This window comes from Monodelphis domestica, chromosome 5 (assembly GCF_027887165.1).
Source record: "Monodelphis domestica isolate mMonDom1 chromosome 5, mMonDom1.pri, whole genome shotgun sequence".
Taxonomy (NCBI): Eukaryota; Metazoa; Chordata; class Mammalia; order Didelphimorphia; family Didelphidae; genus Monodelphis; species Monodelphis domestica.
The window spans coordinates 85,940,449-85,965,852 of record NC_077231.1 but is presented as its reverse complement, the minus strand read 5'-3'; the positions used below and the strand labels follow the sequence as shown (position 1 = coordinate 85,965,852).

Here is a 25,404-nt window from a genome sequence, read left to right as displayed (position 1 = left end):
TGCATCAATTCCTGGAGGTTGTTCCAGTTCATCCTCTAGTTCATCATTCACAAAATAGTATTTCATCACTATCAGATACCATAATTTGTTCAGCCATTCCCCAATTGATGGACACACCCTCATTTTCCAAATTTTTGCCACTAGAAAAAGTGTGGCTATAAATATGCTTGTACAAACATTTTTCCTTATTAAACCTTTGGGGTACAAAACCAGCTGGCTCAAAGGGTATGCATACTCTTAAATCCCTTTGTGCATAATTCCAAATTGCCTTTCAGAATGATGGGATCAATTTATAACTCCACTGGCAGTGCATTAACATTTCAATTTTGCCACCTCCCCTCCAACAATTATTTTCCTTTACTGTCATATTGGCCAGTCTGATAGGTGGTACCTCAGAGTTGTTTTGATTTGCACTTAGTTCCTTATATATTTGGGAAGTTAAACCTTTGTCAGAGAGTTTTGCTATGCAATTTTTCCCAGTTTATTGCTTTCCTTCTGATTTTGGTTTCATTGGATTTGTCCATACAAAACCCATTTAATTTAATATAATCAAAATCATTCATTTGACATTTCATAATATTCTCTAGCTCTTACTTGGTCTTAAGTTCCTTCCTTTCCCACAGATCTGACAGGTATACTATTCTATGTTCACCCAATTTGATTTCATTCTTTATATTTAGGTCAGTTACTCATTTTCAATTTATCTTGGTATAGAGTGTGAGCTATTGATCTAAATCTCAATTTTCTCATACTGTTTTCCAATTTTCCCAGCAATTTTTGTCAAATAGTTAATTTTGAGCCCCAAAGTTATGATTTTGGGGTTTATCAAACACTAGCTTACTGAGATCATTTACCCCTAGTCTATTCCATTGATCAATGCTTCTACTTAGGTAGTACCAGATTGTCTTTATTACCACTGTTTTATAGTACAGACTGTTAGGATAATTTAGGGTTGTGACCTAATCTATATTTAATTTTTGGTCACCAGGGGATATCCCAAATAAAATACCTAAGTCAGTTTGCAAAACTATGGTGATTTAATAAATATAGAGGGAAGAAATCAAGGATAAGAGAGAGGAAAAGGGTATAGGATTTCTCCCACCTGGCCTGTGCCAGGCGGAATTCAAAGTCCTCCACCACAAGGTTTCTGAAGAAGATTAGAGGCTTTTAGGTGGATAGTGTTTGGAAGGTAAAGGAGGAAAAATCACCCTAAACTCCAAGAGAGCTCAGAAAAGATGCCTAACCTGAACTAGGTTACTAGGCTTCCTCCAGTATGGCATTAAGGAAAACTCATCACTAACCTGGACAATAGCTGCCACCATGCCAAGATGCTGAAAGGCTCAGCATCCTCCGTTAGCCATCTCTCTGCTGCCAAAGAGGCTGGAGAGAGGAAGTAATGCAAATATATATAGACGGTTTTACATCACTTTCCTGCATCTCACATGTACCAATGGTACTTTAAGCTTGACTTAGAACAGCCCAGGAGTCTGTCAGTTGTTTCTGATTTGCCATTTTCTAGCACAAGTCTGTCATAGGCCATCCTCCTAAATACTTAATCCTTAACTATGGTTGTAGACATTCCTGTTTTTGTTAGGCTAAGTAGGGTAGAGTAATCTAAAGTTCACAAGTCTAAGATCTGGTACTGCTAGACCACCACCCTTCCCATTTTTTTTCATTGTTTCCCTCAATATTCTTGATATTTTGTTCTTCCAGATGAACTTTGTTATAATTTTTTCTAATTCTATAAAAAAGTTCCTTGATAGTTTGATAGGTATAGCACTGAATGAGTAAATTTGGGTAGGATTATCATTTTTATTATATTATCTCATCCTACCTATGAGCAATGAATATTTTCCTATTTATTTAGATCTAGTTTAAATTGTATGAAAAGTGTTTTATAGTTGTGTTCATATAATTCCCGAGTTTGTCTTGGCAGATAGGCTCCTAAATATTTCATATTGTCTAGGGTAATTTTAAATGGACTTTCTCTTTCTATCTCTTGATTTTTTTGTTAGAAATATATAGAAATGCTGATGATTCATGTGGGTTTATTTAGTACTCTGCAGATTTGCTAAAATTGTTATTTCCTCTAAATTTTAATTTTCTAGGATTCTTTAAATATATAGTTGGTCAAGTATAAAATGGAATTGCCCCATTTAAATTAATGGAAATGCAATTAATCAGTTCTGGTCCCAAAAAGACCTTTCAATGGAAATTTGTTTCTTCCTCCCTTTCAGAACATTTCAATAATGTATTAAGCATAACCTGTTGCAACTTTTTCTGGGTATATATTTTCACTAAACTGTTTAATTTTTTCCTAAATATTCAACATTTCCTTAATCTTGCTTCTACTGATTACCTTATCCTTCAAATGCTGCTGGTGCTACTGTAACTCCTTCAAATTCTCTGTCATCAGTTCCTTGCTCTTCTTCTCCATGAGGTCATCAATTTCAGGCAAAAGTAATTTAATACAGATGCTTTCATGGCCAGATAAACACTTAACTAAACGAAACAGCCTCATGTAACTTGTGAAACCAAATGTTCATCAGGCTATCTAGTGGAGGATGGTGGAAGCTTGTGATTCAAATATGCTCGTGACTTAAAGCAAAAAATCCTGATCATGACTCCTTATATCTCAAATTGCTTGTGATTTAAGGTGCTTGTGTATCAAGGTACCATTGTACCATCATATTCTCTAGAAAGAATGATACTTTAGTTTCCTCAAGGCCTACTTTAATCCATTCAATTTCATTTTCTTCTCTAATTGCTACCTCTAGCATTTCTAGTACAATATTAAATAGTAGAGGTGATAACAGGCATCCTTGCTTTACTTCTGACCTTATTGCGAAGTTTTCTAACTTTTCCCCAATTGCAGATGATAACTAGCTGATGGTTTTAAGTATATGCTGTTTATTATTTTTAGGAATGTCCCTTCTATTCCTATACTTTCTATTGTTTTTCAGTAGGAATGAGTAATGTATTTCATCAAAGGCTTTTTCTGCATCTATTGAGATAATCATGTCACTTTTGTTGGTTTGCTTGTTAATATTGTCAATTACATGGATGGTTTTCTTAATATTAAAACATCCTTGCATTCCTGATATAAATCCCACCTGATCTTAGTGAATAATCCTCATGATAACCTGCTGGAGTCTTTTTGCTAGTATTCTATTTAAGATTTTTGCATCTATGTTCATTAAGGAGATTAAGCTGTAGTTTTTTTTTTTTCTTTCTTTCTCTGTGTTTGATGCACCTGACTTTAGAATCAGTACCATATTTGTGACATAAAAGGAGTTTGGTAAAACTCATTGTTTCTTTTGTCAAATAGTTTGCATACTATTGGGATTAGTTGTTCTTTAAATATTTGATAGAATTAACTTGTGAATCCATCTGACTTGGGTTTTTTTCCTTAGCAAGTTCCTTGATGGCTTGTTCAATTTCTTTTTCAGAGATGGGATTATTTAAGTATTCTATTTCCTCTTTTTTGTTATTCTAGGTAATTTATATTTTTGTAAATATTCACCTATTTCATCTAGATTATCATATTTATTGCCATATATAAGTGGACAAGATAGTTCTTAATAATTACTTTAATATCCTCTTCTTTAGAGGTGAGATCACCCTTTTCATATTTGATACTGTTAATTTGATTCTCTTCTTTTTTATTAGATTAACCAGGACTTTATCTATTTTATTTGTTTTTTTCAAAGTACCAGTTTCAAGACTTATTTATTAGCTGAATAGTTGTTTTATTTTCCATTTTATAATTTTTAGGATTTCCAATTTAGTTTTTATCTGAGGATTTTTAATTTGTTCTTTTCTGATTTTTTTTAAAGTTACAGGCACAATTTATTGATATCTTCCCTCTCAATTTTGTTGCTATAGGCACTCAGAGGTATAAATTTTTCCCTGAGTACTGCTTTGGTTGAATCCCATATATTTTGATATATTGTTTTCTCATTATCATTCTCTTCAATGAAATCAATAATTTTTAGTAATATGATTTGTTCCTTTACCTACAAATTTTGAAGCATTCATTTATTAAGTTTCCAATTAATTTTAAATTTGCCACTCCATGAACCCTTCTTAATTATTAATTTTATCACATTGAGATTTCTGCTTTTCTTCATTTGGTCTTGTTTTAAGGAATGCTTGGAAATATTCTATTTTGTTAAATGACCATATTTTCCCCTGAAAGAATATAGTTAGTTTTGCTGGGTAATTGATTCTTGGTTGTAAATCCAGTTCCCCTGCCTACTGAAATATCAAATTCCATGCCTTCCAGTCCTTCAATGTAGATGCAGATCCTGTGCAATCCTAACTGGAGCTTCATGATATCTGAATTGTTTCTTCTAGCAGCTTGCAGCATCTTCTCCTTTGCCTGAGAGTTCTTGAGCTTGACTCTGACATTCCTGGGAGTTGTCAATTGGGGATTTAATGCAAGGAGGCTATCTGTGCATTATTTCAGTCTCTATTTTACCCTCATGTTCAAGAATTTCAGAGCAGTTTTTTTGAATAATTTCCTGTAATATGATATTAAGGCTTTTTTGGGGGGTTTACTTGTTTGTTTCATGATTTTTGAGAAGTCTACTAATTCTTTTTTTTAAAACCCTTTCCTTCCATCTTGGAGTCAATACTGTGTATTGGCTCCAAGGCAGAAGAGTGGTAAGGGCTAGGCAATGGGGGTCAAGTGACTTGCCCAGGGTCACACAGCTGGGAAGTGGCTGAGGCCAGATTTGAACCTAGGACCTCCCATCTCTAGGTCTGACTCTCAATCCAGTGAGCCACCCAGCTGCTCCCTAAGTCTACTAATTCTTAAATTGTCTCTCCTGAATCTATTCTCCAGGTCAGTTGTTTTCTCAATCAGGTGTCTCATATTATCTTCAATTTTTCCATTCTTTTGATTTTGTTTTAATATGTCTTAGTGTCTTGTGAGGCCATTAATTTCTAATTGCCCAATTCTAATTTTCAAAGACTGCATTTCTTCCACAAATTTGGATTCTCCTTTTCCTTTTGGTCCATTCTTCCTTTCAGGTTATTCTTCTCTTCCGATTTTTTTTTGTATCATTTTCCAGGAGATCAATTTTGGCTTTCGATGCCTGTACCTCTGTTCCCAGATGACCTATTTTGCTTTTCAGGCTACTATTTTCCATTTGCCATTTTTCTTCAACCTGTCATAGTTGATTTTTAAAGTTCATTTTGAGATCCTCCATAGCCTGCATCCAATTCCCTCTTTGTTTATTTTTTTTAGTTGTTGTTTTTGGTTTTTTAGTGTTTGTTTGATGTTTCCTGGATCTCAGTCTTGCCCACTGGTTATTTTCGTTGGTCCTTAGAATATTTGAATTGTAGCTTTTTCCCCTCTTGTCTATTCATTTTATCTTATTTTTCACACAATGGACTATATATACTTGCCCCTCTGTTGATTTACTGATCCAGAGAGATTGAGACCAAATCTTCTCTTTTCTCTATTTTCTACTGAATTCAACTGGTTGAGCTGACCTGCTGAGCTAGCCTGCCCTGGGGCAAACTTTTCACTCTAGCCAGGGGACCTGAGGCTATCCAGCCAGATGCCCCCCTCCTAGGTCCTCCGTACCAGTCTTTGTTAGAGCTCTGGCCCATGTGTGGTTGGTCAGAGACAAACCCTCATGGTTATAGTCCCTGCCTGGGAAACATACAAACTGCCTGTTTTTTTCACAGTTCTCAGAGTGGTGGGGGTGAAGGGTGTCCTGCCTAATGGCATCCCAAATTCCTCCTTGCCAGCCATTATCAGAGCCCTGGATCATGTGTGATGGGTCAGAGGTGAACCTTTGTGGCTCCAGTCTCTGCCTGGGGCTCACACAGTTAGTATGGTTTTATTCCAGGTCTCAGAGGTTGGGGTTTCTCTCCCTTCTCCCATGAAAATAGACACACTGTGCCTACCTTTCAAGTTATTTTCAGTAGGAAAGTCTCGTGACTTCTTATTGGGTTTGAATTTCTTTTTTCTTTGAAGTGTAATATAAATATTGGTTTGGAAGAATTGGCAGAGTGGATTGGGCTTTAGGTATTTCTAAGCCTTGGCTCCATCCTATCCAGTATTCAGCTTTAAGTTCCCTTGGGCATGGTTCCAAATTCTTCTCCAAATTAGTTGTATCAATTTGTCAATGATAGTTCTCAATTTGTCCACACCCCTCCTCCAACATTTAACATTTTCCTGTTTTGTCAAAGTTAGGCATTGTAATGGTAGATTGATTTTGTGCCAGCCATTTATCTTTACTCTGTGTGGGTGTCTAATTTAAATGTCTGTTTTGTAGACAGCATATTCTGGGATTCTAGAATTTAATCCTCTTCTCTTTTATTGATGAGTTGATCCTGATCACATTCACAGTTATGATTACTATGTGTTTCAGTCCAATTTATTTTTCCTATTCTTCTTTCTTTTCAGTCATTCCCTATTCACAAGTATTTTTATTTCTTATTATTGACTCCCTGAGTTCATCTTCCCTTTTGTCACTTTCCTTTTTTCTTATTTCTCCCTTTCGTATTTCTCTATAAGGTAAAATAACTGCACACAGACATTATTCTCATTTTGTTCCAATTCCTGTGAGAATAAGGTTCAACTATTGCTTACCCCCATATTCTCTGCTACCATCCTTTCACAATTACCTTTGAAGGTCCAGACATTTCCATTTTGGTATTGCTATCCTCTTCTGAGCTTACATTTTAGTCTTCCCTTTGGTTGAAATAGCTTTCCAGGGTTAGTTTTTGTCTTTTACTCATTTTGGGTGACTTTTTTGGTGCTCTTGGTTATAGACTAAGACTCAGATGCACTTCTCAAATGTACTCTTTCTGGATTCCCCTGGGTACTACATTCAGTGGTTTTAGCTGGATTCCACTTTCTAGCTGCAATCTTCCCTTAGTGTTGTGAGTACTCTTGACTGATAGATTTTTTACTGATTTCCACTCTAGTGCTCTTTGGGGAATGTCCAGAAAAGTTCAGGGTTCTTGAGATTTCCTTCCTAAGCCAGTGGATGAGAATCCTGGTCTTTGTAGCTCCTAGAATTGACAAAACTACCTCTAGATATTTAATTCTACAGGGAATATCATAGGCCCTGAGAGGTAAATTAAACAACCAGTGTATCTGAACCCTGGTCATCTTTACTCTAGCACTCACTGGTCTTATGGGGCTATATCTCTTCAGTATAAAATGTGATTTACTAGATGCATTCATTCCCATTCCCCAGAGATGTAGAAAACAAAAGAATGGATATTGGAGGCAATGAAAAGTAGTTCAGTTGCTGTTTCAGACCTCATCTCAGCTATTCAATTAAAAAAGGTAAATGGATACTATGTTCCAGGGAATTCAAAAGCTAAAAGAAAAAAAGCAGTCTGCTTTCAAGGGCCATACCTTTTCCTGAAACATAAGGAATAAAGTTACAAAACTATTCTACTAATACAAAAGAGACAGTAAGTGGAAAAGGGGTAGGGGATTCCAGGAATGCAGGCTCTTTAAACCATGGAAGATATCTCAACCTACCCAGGATTTTCCTAAAGTCTTAGTTTAAGCATATTAAAGATTCTTAAGTTTATTCTTGGGAAGAAATTCTCCCATGTTCACAGAATTGCTCATCTCTCCACTTACAGGATGAAAATACAATATCCTGAATGGCTACACCTAACAGCCTAACTTTATTTACATTGTTCTTTGAAATTTATTTGACCTTTTTCTCTGACTTGACTATTTACTAGATTTGATTCTTTTCATTTCTTCTTTAAAAATGTTACCACATGATTTCTCTCTGTACTCCTGTTCCCTGTACTGGAATCTCTTTTCATTTCTGTCTTTAAAATCTTACCAATATTTATCTCAGATGGCACCTTTTTTTAAAATTTGCAGTTTCAAATTCTTTCTCTTCATCACCCACTCCTCCACCTATTAAGAAAGGAAGAAACACAATACTAATTATACATATGAAGTCATACAAAACATTTACATGTTGCAAAAAATTTAAGTAAAATAAAGTGGAAAAGAATGCTTCAATCTATATTCAAAGTCCATCAATTCTCTTTTTGGTGATGAATAGCATTTTTTTCTAAATGACTCAAATGTTGTAGATCATTGTTAAGCAGAATAGCTAACTCTTTCACTGTTATAGGTACAATGATGCTATTATCATATGCAATATGGTAGTTCTGCTCACTTTACTTTGCATCCAAAGTTTTTTCTGAAATCACTCTCTTATTTCTTAAAGCAAAATAATATTCCATCACTTTCAAACCACTTAGATGTTCAGTCATGAAGTATTCTTGACTTCTCCCTCATGAAGAAAACTGTTCTCCTCAGATTTGTCTAGAACCCTTTTTGACTGCTTATTTTGTTCCCATAGCATTATACTTTGTGTTACATTCTATAAATTTATACTCTTTATGGTCCTCCACTTAAGATATTGAATATATAGCTTGTTTTTAACAATTATGGTATGCTCAGCACCTAGCAACATAGTAGGTATTTAATAAGTATTTGTAGAGTTTTTGATTATGCTGTCTTTCCAAAAATGTGATCTGGGTCATATCTATGGGAGAATGAGTTCCCTCAACTCTCATAACAATTCTATTCAGTTCAAATAACTCCATTTTCCTTTAAAGTAGACTTATTAAGTGCCAAATATGTGTTAAGAACTAGGTATTGATACATAGTGTCAAACATAAAATCTCAGAGTTAACAAAGTTCTAAAATGGGATTGTTAGCTCAAAATGAATTCTTTTTGGAATTCTTCCAGAAAATGGTCATACCAGTTTGGATAATTCTGATGTTAGAAGTATTTCCTTGTTATTTCTCTTTGTTTTGCCTTCTGCATCAAAGTAGAGCAAATCTAATTCTTCTTCAATTAGTCAGGGATTTGGCTACTTGAAAATAGTTACCATGTCATTTTTCAGGCTCTTCTATCCTGGCCTATATCCAATAATTTTTCAAGTCATAATATGTTGTTCTTATAAGGAAACAGTGCTGCAGAAATAACCATAAATTTAAAAATAATGTAAGTGAGGACAGTCAAGATAGCATAGCAAGAGTTAGCATTTTTGCCTCATCCAGTATGCTTCTGTACCACATCCTAGAAAATAGAGTGAAATTTGTTCAGGAAGGCCAAGAAAAAGTTGTTAGGAGAAATTTTTCCAACCTGGAAGGAGTTTACAAAGAGAGACCAGAGGTCTGTGAATATTGGAGTAGGAGATGGCCCATAGCACAGCTGAAGGAATATTCCAGTGTCTATATAGAGTAATGTAGACTAAATACAAGAGCAAGAACCACCAGGGCACAGAAAAACTTCAAGGGAACTCCTGAACTGGAACTGGGAGCAGGATCCAGCTTGAAGTTCCATTGCCTCTTACCAAATTCTGGGTCAAAGATTCCAAGGCAGAGTGGTGGGGTTGACATTGAAGGAGGACTCCAAGCTATAAAGAAAAAAGGATAAAGTTCCCCAAAATGTAGTTATATGACTCTGAACCTGGGAGCAAAGTGGAAACTTGGTTTTCATTTTTAGCTCCAAATATAATAAGCTTACAATGGGATAACTGGGCCCAGAGACTAAGACCAAAGGGGATTATGCAATTCATTAGCTTTGAATCTGCAGTACTTTTCAGCACACTACAATAAACTGAGTCCAGCAGCAGTCTATGGAAACAGAACCACACACAACCTAAATACCTATACCTGGGTCAGAACCTGGCAGAGCTTTGACTTTGGAAAGTAATGAAAAAATTCCATGATTGTACTACTTTGGTAGCACTGAACACTTCCATGCCCCCAAACTAAGTTGTTAAGGTACAAGAATGACATTAAAAAAATTTCACGTGTAAGAGTTTAAATTTGGAGTTTATGCTAAATATGATAATTATAAAGTAATATTCTGGTCACTGAATTTGAAATATTATAGCTTAAATCAAAATGACTTTTAGCAGCATTATTTACAAAGAGGTGGAAAGAGTTAAAGTGGGAAAATGTAGCTAAAGAGACAGATTTTAACAAGCCTACCAACCTTCTCCATGAGGCTTCCCCCACATCCCTTGTCCCTACATGGATTTCTTGGTAATACTTAGTCAGAAGTCCCAGTGGTGTCTTCAGCCAGAGTTACATCAATGTAGCCTCCTCCAAAGCCAAGTCAGGAATCTCAGCCATTCACCTACTGAGTCAACGCAGGATCCAGGGAAAAGGTCTCCAAGACAAGGCAGTGATCTCTGGAACCAATCTCTCCAAATGCCAGGAAGGGAATGAATCTCCCAGACTATGTTGGTTGCTTTTTCTACCCTTTTTTCCATGTCACTTCCTGTCACTCCTTCACAGAAACTAATGGCAGTCTTTCAATTTGCCTAGCACTGCCCAAGGTGGGGGCAGGACATGGAGTTGTCACTTATTCTAATAAGTACTCTAGTAAGTGGCTTGTGAACGCTCATACTTAATGATAAGTAGGAGTACTTTAAGTTCTTGATCTGATTAGCTAAAAATAGAAAAGGGGAAAATTAATCCTATCTTCACATAGGCCAGACATTCTCCACACAGGCCAGATATTCCATCACTCTTCCCAGAAGTGGACAGAATGAAACAGTAACATAAAGTCTAAAGTTAAGAAATAAACTGGACAAACAAACAAATAAACAAAAAACCCTGAGAATTAAGAGCTATTATGGAGGAAGGGGAAGCTTGAGACTTACATTCAAAAGGAAACAATAACTTGCAATCATCTGTAAGCAAAACCTCAAAGAAAAATGAAGAGTAGATACAGACCCAACAAAAATTTCTAGAAGAGTTAAAGAGTAAAGAAAAAAATTTTAAGCCAAATAACAATTCTGTTTTTCTCAAATCTCATTCTATTCAACCTCCCTTTAACCTTTAAATTTGTTGATCATTCTCTCTTCTTTATATTCTCTTTTTTCTTGTTTTTTCCCACTATCTTTTCTTCTGATTCTCTTCCTACCTATCTAGCATCTCATTTTTAGTCACCTTTGTTGCAAGTTCATATGTATCACATCATTTAGCAGTAGATGCTCTTCAAGATTGTGTCTTAGACCATCTTTTATCCTTTTATACTACTTCATTTGGTGATTTCATTATCTCCAATTTATGTAATTGCCATTGTAAGGGTTAAATAGCAGGAATTTGACAAAAGTGAGGAGAGCAGTTGAATAAAACATAGTTTAATTTGAGAAGAAGTGCAGATAGAAAATAGAAAGGAAGAACAGAGATTATTATTCTAATACACTATGACTATACCTATATTCTTAATGCTATCCAAAATTTCTAAAAAACCTACTCTGTCTTCAAGGACAGGTGCTTCTTGCCTGGCCAGACCAAGCCTATCTAACCTATACTACCTAAAATTGATTCACTAACTACCTATCTTCCTAATTAAACAGACATTCAGCACCCACAAACTCCTTAAATACATTTTTATCCTCCAACAGCCAATAGCAAAACTCTCAGCAGCAGAAACAAAGAGACTGACCTCCTGCTCTCTAGAGATCCAGAGACAAAAGACCAACAGTCAACTGATTCTTTCCTTATAAATCTCTCCTCGTCTCCATGGTAACAGAATCTTCAGCTCTGATACACAGACTCCTGAAAGTTCTGCTCCATCTAGAAATTCCCCTCTTCTGCTTCTAAAAGAGACAGAGGGAGAGATTAAGAAAATCACTTTAACACCATCAACATACTAATGATTTTCATATGTATCTATTTTGCTCCAAACACTCTGTTGACCTCCAGGAATCTTATAATCTCTAATGACTTTTTTTATTTGAATTAGTTTATTAGTCAATTTAGAACATTATTCCTTGGTTACAATAATCACATTATTTCCCTCCCTCCCCTCCACCCATCTTCCCACAGCCAATGCTCAATTTCACTGGGTATTACTTGTGTACTTGATCAGAACCTATCCCCATGTTGTTGTTTGCAATAGGATGTTCATTTAGCGTCTACATTCTCAACCACATCTCTTCGACCCATGTATTCAAGCAGTTGTTTTTCTTCTGTGTTTTTACTCCCACAGTATTTCCTCTGGATGTGGATAGTGGTTTTTCTCGTAGATTCCTCCAGGTTGTTCAGGGTCATTACATTGCCACTAATGGAGAAGTCCATTCCATTCGATTGTACCACAGTGTATCAGTCTCTGTGTACAATGTTCTCCTGGTTCTTCTCCTCTCACTCTGCATCAATTCCTGGAGGTTGTTCCAGTCCCCATGGAATTCCTCCATGTTATTATTCCTTTGAGCACAATAGTATTCCATCACCAACATATACCACAATTTGTCCAGCCATTCCCCAATTGAAGGGCATCCCCTCGTTTTCCAATTTTTGGCCACCACAAAGAGTGCAGCTGTGAATATTCTTGTACTTGTCTTTTTCCTTATTATCTCTTTGGGGTACAAACCCAGCCATGTTATGGCTAGGTCAAAGGGAAGATAGTCTTTAAGCATCTTTTGGGCATAGTTCCAAATTGTCCTCCAGAATGGTTCGATCAATTCACAACTCCACCAGCAATGAATTAATGTCCCGATTTTGCCACATCCCCTCCAGTATTCATTACTCTCCTTTGCTGTCATGATTGCCAAGCTGCTAGGTGTGAGGTGATACCTGAGAGTTGTTTTGATTGGCATTTCTCTGATTATAAGAGATTTAGAACACTTTTTCATGTGCTTATTAATAGTTTTGATTTCTTTGACTGAAAATTGCATATACATGTCCCTTGCCCATATATCAATTGGAGAATGGCTTGAATTTTTGTACAATTGTTTTAGCTCTTTATAAATTTGAGTAATTAGACCTTTATCAGAGGATTTTGTAATGGAGATTGTTTCCCAATTTTTTACTTCCCTTCTAATTTTGGATGCATTCATTTTGTTTGTACAAAAACTTTTTAATTTGATGTAATCAAAATTATTAATTTTACATTTTGTGATTTTTTTCTATCTCTTTCTTGATTTTAAAATCTTTCCTTTCCCAAAGATCTGACAAGTATACTATTCTATATTAGCCTAATTTGCTTATAGTTACCTTCTTTATATTCAGGTCATTCACCCATTCTGAGTTTTTCTTGGTGAAGGGTGTAAGATGTTGATCTAAACCTAATCTCTCCCATATTGTCTTCCAATTTTCCCAATAGTTTTTTTTTATCAAATAATGGGTTTTGGTCCCCAAAACTGGGAATATTGGACTTATCATAGACTGTCTTGCTGAGATGATTTACCCCAAGTATATTCCACTCATCCTCCTTTCTTTCTCTTAGCCAGTACCAAAATGTTTTGACAACCACTGCTTTATAGTATAATTTGAGTTCTGGGACTTCAAGTCCTCCTTTCTTTGCATTTCTGCTCTATAGTATAATTTGAGTTCTGGGACTTCAAGTCCTCCTTTCTTTGCATTTTTTCATGATTTTCTTGGATATCCTTGATCTTTTGTTCTTCCAAATGAACTTTGTTATTTTTTTTCTAATTCAGTAAAAAAGTTTATTGGTAGTTCAATGGGTATGGCACTAAATTATCTAGGGAGATTTTAAATGGAATTTCTCTTTCTAATTCTTGCTGCTGAAATGGGTTGGAGATATATAGAAATGCTGATGACTGATGTGGGTTTATTTTGTATCCTGCAACTTTGCTAAAGTTGTTGATTATTTTGATTAGCTTTTGGTTTGAATCTCTAGGATTCTTTAAGTAAACCAACATATCATCCACAAAGGCGGATAGCTTAGTCTCCTCATTGCCAATTTTAATACCTTCAATTTCTTTTTCTTCTCTAATTGCTACTGCTAGTGTTTCTAGTACAATGTTAAATAATAGAGGTGATGATGGGCATCCTTGTTTCACTTCTGATCTTATTGGGAAGGCTTCTAGTTTATACCCATTGCAGATGATGTTTGCTGATGGTTTTAGATATGTATTGTTTATCATTTTTAGGAAAGACCCTTCTATTCCTATGCTTTCTATTGTTTTCAGTACAAATGGGTGTTGTATTTTATCAAAGGCTTTTTCTGCATCTATTGAGATAATTATGTGATTTTTGTCAGTTTGCTTATTAATATGGTCAATTATGCAGATGGTTTTCCTAATATTGAACCATCCTTGAATTCCTGGTATGAACCCTACTTGGTCATAGTGAATAACCCTTGTGATGACTTGCTGGAGTCTTTTTGCTAGTATCCTATTTAAGATTTTTGCGTCTATGTTCATTAAGGAGATTGGTCTATAGTTTTTTTCTCTGTTTTTGATCTGCCTGGTTTTGGGATCAGTACCATGTTTGTGTTGTAAAATGAATTTGGTAGAACTCCTTCTAGGTTTATTCTGTCAAACAGTTTGTGAAATGTTGGGATTAGTTGTTCTTTGAATGTTTGATAGATTTAGATAGAATTCATTTGTGAATCCATCTGGATCTGAGGATTTTTTCTTAGGGAGTTCTTTGATGGCTTGTTCAATTTCTTTTTCTGATATGGGGTTGTTTAGGTAATTTATTTCTTCCTCTGCTAGTCTAGGCAGTTTACATTTTTGTAAGTATTCATCCATATCACCTATATTGCTATATTTGTTGCCATATAATTGGGCATATTAAGTTTTAATGATTGCCTTAATTTTCTCTTCATTAGAGGTGAGGTCTCCCTTTCTTCTTCCTTTTTTTCTTTCCTTTTTTAAAATTAGACTGACCAGTACTTTGTCTATTTTATTTGTTTTTTCAAAGTATCAGCTTTTAGTCTTATTTATTAAAGCAACAGTTCTTTGACTTTCTATGTTATTAATTTCTCCTTTGAGTTTTATAATCTCTAATTTAGTCTTTATCTGAGGATTTTTAATTTGTTCACTTTTTAGTTTTTTTAATTTGCATGCCCAATTCATTGACCTCTTCCCTTCTTAATTTATTAATATATGAACTCAAGGATATAAATTTCCTCCTGAGTACTGCTTTGGCTGCATCACATAGGTTTTTAAAGGATCTCTTATCATTGTCATTTTCTTCAATGAAGTTATTAACTGTTTCTATGATTTGTTTTTTAACCTGTTGTGGAGAATTGTATTATTTAATTTCCAATTAATTTTTTACTTACCTCTCCATGTTCCCTTACTAATTATTATTTTCATTGCATTGTGATCTGAGAAAGTTTCATTTATTATTTCTGCTCTTTTGCACTTGTTTGCAATGTTTTTATGCCCTAATACATGGTCAATTTTTGTGAATGTACGATGTGCTGCTGAAAATAAGGTGTATTCCTTTTTGTCCCTATTTATTTTCTCCACATGTCTAGTAACTCTAATTTTTCTAAGATTTCATTTAATTTTTTTACATCTTTTTTTATTTATTTTTGGTTTGATTTATGTAGTTTGGATAGAGGAAGGTTCAGGTCTCCACTAGTGTCGTTTTTCTATTTCATCCTTGAGCTCCACTAATTTCTCCTTTAGGAATTTGGATGCTATGCCATTTGGTGCATACATCTTGAGTATGGATATTTATTCATTGTCTATATTACCTTTTATCAGGATGTAATTACCTTCCCTTTCTCTTTGAATTATATTTATTTTTAATTTGGCTTTGTCCGATATCATGATTGCGACTCCTGCCTTCTTTTTATCAGTTGATGCCCAATAGATTTGGCTCCATCCTCTTACTTTCACCCTATGTGTGTCTACCTTTCTCATATGTGTTTCTTGCAGAAAGTATATGGTAGGGTTTTGGATTCTAATCCACTCTGCTATTCACTTGCGTTTTATGGGTGAGTTCATTCCGTTCACATTCAGAATTATGATTACTAGCTGTGTATTTCCCAGTATATTGATTTCTACTCCTGGTCCTGTCTTTTATTCTTTCACTATTTCCTTCTACACCAATGTTTGTTTTTAATCAGTCTCCCACCCTTATTTTACTTCCTTTTCTACCCGCCTCCGTTTTTATCCCCCCTTATTTTCCCCTGTAGTCTTTTTAAAAGTGCTCCCCACCCTCTCCCTCCCTTGTACTGCTTCCCTCCCCATCAGTCCATTTGTTACCCTTCTACTCCCCTATAAGGCGCAAATATCTTCTCTGCCCCAATGGATCAGATTGTTCTTCCCTCTTTGGATCAATTTCAATGCATGTAAGAGTTGAGTATTTCCTATCTCCAACCTCTTTGTCCTTCCAGTGTATTGATGTTCTCCCCCCTCCCACCATGAGCTTCTTTGTGATATCATAAATTTACCCCCAATTGTTTCTTTTTCCATTTTTTAGTATTAACTGCTTTTTAGCTCTAGTTGTATATATATATATATATATATATATATATGTATATATACATATGTTTATGTATTTATGCATGCATATATCTATATACTTATTTCTGTCTTGTCCTTTCATCCTATACAGTTTGTCACTTTTCCTTCTAAGTATAATCCTTCTAGCTGCCCAGGTGATAACAACAGTTTTTAAGAGTTACCAATAACCTCTTTTCTTAAAAGGATACATAGCATTTTAATTTATTGAGTCTCCAAAAAAAGGGTTTTTTTTTGTTTGTTTTGTTTTGTTTTTCTTTTCCCCCTCTTTTTTAATTACCTTTTGATAATTCTCTTGAGTTCTGTGCTTGGGCATAGAATTTTTTGTTCAGGTCTGTTCTTTTCTTTACAAATTCTTGAAATTCTTCAATTTTGTTGAATGACCATACTTTCCCCTATAAGAATATAGTCAGTTTTGCTTGGTAGTTGATTCTTGGTTGTAGACCTAGTTCTCTTGATTTCTGGAATATCATATTCCATGCCTTTTAGTCCTTCAGTGCGGATGCAGCCAGATCCTATGTTATCCTCACTATGGTTCCACGGTTTCTGAATGACTTTTTCTTGGCAGCTTGTAATATCTTTTCTTTGGTCTGATAGTTCTTGAGTTTGGCTATAACATTTTTGGGTGTCGTCAGTTGGGGATTAAGAACAGGAGGTGATCTGTGAATTCTTTCAATCTCCACTTTTCCCTCTTATTCCAGAATATCAGGGCAGTTTTCCTGAGACATTTCCTGTAGTATTATGTCCAGGCTTTTTCTTTTGTCATGGTCTTCTGGTAGACCAATGATTCTTAAATTGTCTCTTCTTGAAAGATTTTCTAAATCCTCTATTTTGTGAATTGGGATGCTTTATGTTTTCCTAAATTTTTTTTCTTTCTTTTGGTTTTGTTTTATAGTGTCCTGCTGCCTTGTGAGGCCACTTGATTCTAGTTGTTGTATTCTGGTCCCTAACGACTTGATTTCATCCCTGGCTTTTTGGTCATCCTTTTCATTCTGGTCTAATTTTCTTTGGAGGACATCTTTCATTCTCTTTACCTCATCTCTCATCTCCTTTGCCTCATCTTTCATCTTCTTTGCCTCATCTTTCAGCTTCTTTACCTCATTTTCAAGCTGGTTGATTTTGGCTCTCAAAACACTATTTTCTGTTTCCAGATGACTTATCTTAGTTATTAAATTCTTGTCCCATTTGTCTTCAGCCTCTCTTAGTTGTGTTTTGAATTGCATTTTGAGTTCTTTCAAAGCTTGTGTCCAATTCCCTGGGGTTTCTGTTTTATTACTTGAATCCTCCTGTGTATTGTTTGTTCTTGTTTCTTTGCCTGTGCAGAATCTGTCAATTGTAATTTCTTTCTTCTTTTTCTGTTGGTTGCTCATATTTACCCCTTCTTTGCTCCTTGTATTCTCTGTGTTCTTGCTCCTCTCATTTTTTTTTGTTTTGGGGGCTTTCTTTCAGTCTCCCCTCTTGGAGCATTGTCAGATCTCTCCATGCAGTCTCTTGTGGAGGAGTGTTGGAGTTTGCCCTTCCCTGTCCTCTGGAGGCTTTTGATTGGATTAAAGTCCATCAGTCAGTGTTGCAGCCTAGGCTTCCCTGAATTTTGAAGACTTTTGATGGGATTAAATTCAGCTGGGTTGGGCTAGGTGTGCTCTGTGACTAAAAACCTCCTGGAAGGCTGGAGCAGTATGGATGATCTCCATGGCCCTGACCAGGCTGCCAGCTCCCTCTCCAGCTCCTTCCCCACTGTCTGTGCTCAATGTTCTGAGCTTGGCACTGCCCTGCCCACAAGGTACACCCTCCAGACCAGCACCTTTGTGTGCCCAGAGATTCCTGCTGCCACTGAAGGCCCGTCACTCTAGGTGAGGGGGGTGGGATGGGTCCTGGGACCTTCCTTCTGCTTTCCCCTTAAACTGGAGTGTTCTTGGCTTTTGGGGGTGCATACCTTTTGAGTTAAGTCCAGCGGGAGGGTTCCTTGGCTCTGTCTTGTTGTTGGGTTTGATTTTCGGTCCCCTAGGAGCATTTAGTTTTTGATCGGTAAGGAAGGGTTTTCAGAGTTCTGAACTTCTCCTTCTATGCAGCCAATTTGACTCTGCCTCTCTAATGACTTTTTGATATTTAATACTGCTGTTCAGTAAATATCTCCAATGAAAGATATCCAAAACAGAACTAATTATCTTTCCCTCCTACCTTTCTTTGAAAATACTAACCATCCTCTCAGATACCTAGGTATGGCACATAAATTTCAACTCTAACTTTACTTCCTCACCCCTCTCTGTCCAAATTAGTTTCCAAATCCTTCACATATGCCCTTCTCTTTCTCTTGACACTGCCACAACACCCTAGTGTATGCCTCCAACACATCAAGTTTTAACTATTTTAGTTGTCTACTGGTTGGTGTTTCTGTCACAAGTCTTCCTCAACTCCAGTCCATCTTCCCCTCAGCTTTCAAAATGATCTTCCTAATTAGTAGGTCTGATCATGTCATTTTCCCTACTCAATAAACTGGTGTGTCTTTTTCCCTTCCTCATTCCCTACTTAAGAAACTACTGTGATTTCCTGTCACTTCCATGACTATTATTCAAAGCTCTTCATAACTCTCTTTCCTTTCCCTCCCCAAAGTTATTCTTATTCATTATGATTCAGGGAACAAGATACTATTCCAGCATTTTCATGTTCTTCCTCTCATGCCTAGAATTCTGTTCCTCTTCAAGTCCCAGCTAAGATATCATCTCCTATAGAAGCCTTTCCTAACAATTAATTTTTGTACTTTTCTTCTATTGGATATCTCCAATTATATGTATGTATGTATATATATATATATATATATATATATGTATATATATATGTGTGTGTGTGTGTAAAATAAGTATATATATATTAAGCATATATAAATATGCATATATATATACATACACACACATATATATGTATGTATGTATGTGTATATATATATATATAGTTTGTACATTTATTTCCTCTACCCCATTAAAATGTGAGCTTCTAGAGAGCAGCGACTGAATTTGACCCTTTTAAAAAAATTTCTGCCGCTTAGCACAATCCCTCCCACATAATAAGTGCTTAGCATTTATTGAGTATTGACTGTGATTATTTTCCTCTAGATAGGAATATCATTCCTACACTGAGGTGTCCAGAACAAAAATGCTTATTGATAAAATTGGTAAAAAGCATACAGAAAAGCAAGATCTTTGGGGTATTCCACTGAAGACCTCCTACTTATCTTGATATTAGACAAATAATACCTATTCTTTGAATCCAATGCTCAAATGGATTTTGAACCCATCCAATTGTATCATTGTCTAATCTATATTGCTCTATATTTTCCAGGGGAATAGTAGGATTTATTTCAAAAAATTTGTTAAAACTTACAAAAACCCTATCAATAGTATTCTCCAAGTATCCAAGTTCAGAAATCTTGTTTCTATTTGTTTGTTTGTTTTATGGGAATGCTAAAGCTTTAGTTTTTCTGGATTTTGAGAAAGCATTTGCTAATATTAATAATAATGATGATGACAATAATTATAAGTCTCTTATCCTACTCTGGAAAGTCTAGAGAGATGTGAGTTTGATGGTGATACAGTCAGATGGACTGAAAAATATTAGAATGTCTAGAGTTAGGGGTAGCTGTTGGTGAATCAATTTTTATATGAGAGGAAGTTTCAGGAATATATTCTCCCTCCATGCTATTTAACATTTTGATTAATGACTTGGATAAAAGAATAAATTGGTTGCCCAAACAATTTTCAGATGAAACAAAACTGAGAGGAATATCCAACACCAGACTAGGTGATCCAAAAGAATCTTGACAGCCCTTAACATGACTGAATTAAGGATAACAGATAATGTTGTAAATTTAAAGTGATAAGATCAGAGATTTATAGTTAGAAAGAACTTAGCCCATTGAGTCCCAACTCCCTCTTCTTATAGATGAGAAAAGTAAAAAGGTTTACCCAGGGTCACAGAAGTGGTAAGTGAAGAGTTGGAATTTGAACTCAGGTCCTATGACTCCAAATCTAGCACTCTTTCATGCCTGATTTCTAAAATATCAAATTCCAAATTAGAGGATGAAGGAAGCATGGTCAGATAATGTATAAAAAGGTCTTAGAATTTTAATATATTGCAAATTTAAGATGAATCAGTATAATAATGTTTTTTATTAAAATTAATCTTGGAGACATATTAAATTTATAATGATTTACTTGGAAGAGAAAGAAATAATGAGTAGTCAGCTTAGAAAGTCTCCAGGCTTAGCCTTATCCTTGGACTCCAAGACCCCTCACAGCTGGTGAAGGTTGCTGCTACAAGTGGCAGCTTCTCCATATCTCAGTTTCTTAGAAATTTGTTCCCTAGATAAGCCTCCCCTTGAGCAACTTTGGGCTTCTCCTAGCACCTTTCCCAGTTCAAGCTACTGTGGGCCAAGTGTAAAAGAGATGGCCAAGCAACATAAGAGCAGGCATCTATGTGGTAAGTCTTCCTGAGATTGAACTCCATAGCTTGAAGGAAAGGAAGGTTCATAATGACAGTCCAAATGGTTTGTGCAAGAAATTTTTCATGAGAACTCAGAAAGTAAATAATTGCAGAATATTATCAGTAATACATTAATTACCCTGGTAGTTCATAATTCTTTTTTGTGTTGTTGTTGAAAGACATTTGAAGAACAATAATCTTTGAGAATCAATGCTTTAGCAAATTGACATGTACAATTTATATATATATATATATATATATATATATATATACACACATATATATATATATATATTCATTTGAATTCCCATTCAGCAATTCTAGAAATCCTAATGTAATCAGAGTTTTAAAAATAAAATTCCATTCACAGGTTCTTAAGTTTTCTAGTTTATTTCTTTGTTAAGTTTGCTGAGGTTGAAATGAGGTACATTGAGTTTTTCAGGTATTAGGGGTTGAACCTATTTTTCCTCTGATGATTTGGAGAATTTTTCCTTTACTTAGATGCTATTCCATTCAATTGAGTAATGAGAAAAAAATGAAATGATTGAGGAAACAAAAGCATTTTTCCCTCAATATATCACTTATTAAGCAATGTAGGTCAATTGCCTAACAAATTGGAATCAAGCCCCTTTCTTAGTTTGGGGCTGAATATCAAACATAAAGGGAGACAAACTTTTATAAATTGAAAACTCAATTAATCAAATAAAGCCAATTAATTAAAAGGAAATTATATATTTTCAATGATTATATGATCCAAGTTGGGAGAGGGAGTTTGAACAAATACATTTTCCCAAATTCAAGAAAAGAGATGCTCTACTCTTCTTTAAGTATCTATAAATAATCAAAGGAATATGGAAATAATAACTGATCAGTATGGGTCCAGTTTTCAGATAAGACATATGAGTTGCTCAAGATGTACAATATATAGAATAATCAATCTTGGGATCTGACTACATTTCTTGTAAATATAACCAAGGTCCTTGGTTAAGGGTTTCTAAACAGCATATATAGGCTGTCCAGTAATAACTGCAGGATCAAGTCCAAACCAAACAATGCAAAAGGGTTTTCACCCATTTCCCACAATTGAATAAATTTTCTTCAAAAGACAAAATTTTGATTAGGCCATTAATTAAGTAGAAAAAAACTAAAGTAGCTCCAGAACTGAGTCACAAAATGAAATCAGTTTGGTTCACTCAATTCCCACAACTAACAACTTGCTGTCCTAATCCCCTCAATTCCCTCACATTCATTTATTTTGCTATTTATGCATGTATTTAAGCATTAATGTTAATTATGTATGGTGCCTTTAAACATCATAGAGTTTCTCTATCTCTTATAGCCTTAACTATTTTTTATGGTTGCATTTTCTGATATCATGATTTCAATACTGACTTTTAAAAATTTATCCAAAGCATAATTCATTTTCCAATGAAAAATAATGATAAATTCCCTATTTTAATGTTGTATTAGTCTTTGTGTTTTAAATGTGTTTCTTGAAAGCAGTTTTTCTGCTTTCTATTTTATGCATGAGTTCATCCTATTCACATTCACAGTTATGACTATTATTTACTAACCAATTAAATTAATTATATATAATGAATATATATTAGTTATAATATGATAATATAATAAATCCCATTATGATAATATAATATAACAAAATAACATTAAAATGAATAATTAAATAATTATATATTAAAATTTTAATTAATTAAAGATTGATGCTAATTTCTTGATAAATAAAAAGTTCATGAAAGAGCAGAAATTGGCTCTCTCCTATCACTGAGATAATAAGCAATCATGTATAAATTTTACACATGAGATCATGTGAAAGATTTTTCTGTATTGTTCATTTTGTGGGAAAGAGCTCAAATGAAAAAAGAAAGAGACACATCATGAGTCTCTGGGATTGTTTTGAATCATTGCAATGCTGAGAATAATTAGGTCATTCTCAGATATTCATTTTTGTGAAGGGAACCTCCCTCCCTCAATCATGTACTGTATACTGTGTATACCTATGTCCCAGTACTACTAGTGCTATATCACTTCTGTGTGCTCCAGCATGGGTCACAGGAGAGTGACCTAGGCACATTGAAGTGGTAAGGATCAGATTAAGATCTGGGAGTAAAGAAGAAGATATAAAAGAAGGGGTTCCAGGAAGTGGGCTCTCTCTATTCACTTCAGGGTGTAGTGAAAGGATAGTGACAGAGAGAGAGCCATATGGAGTAGCACCCATGTGGTTAGTTTGGAATAGATTTCTTTCTCTCTATCTGTCTGCCTTATCTTATTCAAGTAAATATTAATAAACTATGGAAATTAAGGACAAGAGTATAATTTAGCTTTAAAACATCAAAAAATATTGTTATCACTGTGTGAAATGTTCTTTTGGTTTTTCTCACTTTACTTTGCACCAGTTCGTGTCCTTCCAGATTTTTCCAAAATCTTCTTGCTTGTCATTTCCTATAGCACAATAATTACCAGTTTTTTTTTTTTCTTAAGGAATGGTTAAAAGTCTTCTACTCCATTAAAATACATTTTTCTCTTGTAATTATAATCAGTTTTTTTTAAATATAAGCTGTACTTAATTGAAGACCATTTTATTTTTCCTTGTTGAATATCACATTCCAAGATTTTCCTTACTATAGAGTACTAAGTCCCAAGTCTTACATAAGCTTAAATGAGATTCATTGGTATTGAAATCTCAGTGTTTATAATATTTTTCTTTGTTTAAAATAGGTTTTTAATTGATGTCTTATTTTTTACATTATCATAATTTCCCCCAGCATCACTCCATCTCCAAGTGAGCCACCCTGTTTAACAGAGTATTTTTTTAAGGGAAATATAAGTAAAAAAGAAAAAAATTAGCAAAACCCATCAGAACATTGAAAACATCTGAAAACAAGTTCAATACACAAGACTAATCAACCTCCTATCTTCAGGAAGGGGAGGGGTTGAGGGTATCCTATCATATTTCTTCAGTCCATTCCTACTTGATATTTATAATTTTATTACATTCATTTTTTTGAGTGTGGTTCTTTCCATTTTCATTCTTGAAATCATTGTATATATTCCTTTCCTAACTGCTGGCTTAACTTTTTATCAGTTTCTATAGATCTTTCTAAGTATCTCTATATTCATTGCACATATTGTTTCTAATACCACAGGAATATTATATCAGATTTCTGGACCAGATTGAGCTATTCCTCAATAGATGGGATTCCAATACTTATTTATCACAAAAAATACTGCTAGGAATTTTTTGAAGTATATGGAGACTTTTTTCCTTTTCAATGACTTCCTTGAGTATTTCATGATAAAAATGGGTAATGAAGAGAAACTGAGGCACAATATGTTTCTTAGAAAACCTAACAATTAGTAGTGATAGGGCTTTTCATCTTTTTTTAAATTTTTTAAAAATTTTATTTAGGCAATTTAGAACATTATTCCTTGGTTACAAGAATCATATTCTTTCCCTCCCTTCCCTTCCCCTACATTTCCTATAGCCGAATCACAATTTCATTCAGTATTACATGTGTCCTATTTCCACATTGCTGATGTTTGCACTAGGATATTCATTTAGAGTCTATATGCCCATTCACATCCGCTCGACCCACATAATCAAACAGTTGTTTTTCTTCAGTGTTTCTACTCCCACAGTTTTTCTTCTGAATGTGGATAGTGGTTTTTCTCATAGATCTCTCTGAGTTGTTCAGGATCACTGCATTGCCACTAATGGAGAAGTTCATTACATTCGATTGTACCACAGTGTATCAGTCGCTGTGTACAGTGTACTTACTCCTGGTTCTGCTCCTTTCACTCCATCAATTCCTGGAGGTTATTCCAGTTTACATGGAATCCCTCCAGTTCATTATTTCTTTGAGCACAATAGTATTCCATCACTAACATATGCCACAATTTGTTCAGACATTCCCAAACTGAAGGGCATCCCCTCATTTTCCATTTTTTTTTTTGCCACCACAAAAAGCACAACTATCAATATTCTTGTACATGTATTTTTCCTGAGTATCACTTTGGGATACAAACCCAGCAGTGATGTGACTGGATCAAAGGGCAGACAATCTTTTAGTGCCCTGTTTTGGTTGGATCAATTCACAACTCCACCAGCAATGAATTAATGTCCCAACTTTGCCACACCCCCTCCAGCATTCATTACTTTCTATTGTTTTCATGTTATCTAAACTCTACTAGGTGTGGGGTGATACCTCAGAGTTGTTTTGATTTGCATCTCTCTGATTATAAGAGATTTAGAAAACTTTTTCATGTGCTTATTGATAGTTTTGATTTCTTTGAGTGAAAAATTTTTGACTGAAAATTTGCCTATTCATGTCCCTTGCCCATTTATCAATTGGAAAATGTCTTGATTTTTTGTACAATTGATTTAGCTCTTTATATATTTGAGTAATTAGAACTTTGTCAGAGGTTTTGGTTATGAAGATTGTTTCCCAATTTGTTACTTACCTTCTAGTTTTGGTTGCATTGGTTTTGTTTGTACAAAACCTTTTTAATTTGATGTAATCAAAATGATTTATTTTACATTTTGTGATTTTTTCTAACTCTTGCTTGGTTTTAAAATCTTTCCTTTCCCAAAGATCTGACATGTATACTATTCTGTGTTCACCTAATTTACTTATAGTTTCCTTCTTTATATTC

At 34.8% G+C, this 25,404-nt stretch overlaps 1 protein-coding gene and 1 long non-coding RNA gene across 4 annotated transcripts in view; one reads left to right on the top strand and one right to left on the bottom strand.

The window, feature by feature from the left end:
- The window catches only part of LOC100019694 (sodium-coupled monocarboxylate transporter 1-like), a 135,196-nt gene that overhangs the window by 2,246 nt on the left and 107,546 nt on the right, over positions 1–25,404 (top strand). The gene's annotated exons all lie outside the window — the stretch shown is intronic.
- Positions 7,547–11,541, bottom strand: LOC130454516 (uncharacterized). The gene is made up of 3 exons (XR_008912128.1): positions 11,478–11,541; positions 9,367–9,429; positions 7,547–7,909 (listed from the first exon to the last, which is right to left on the bottom strand). It is a non-coding gene; the product is annotated as an uncharacterized LOC130454516 (long non-coding RNA).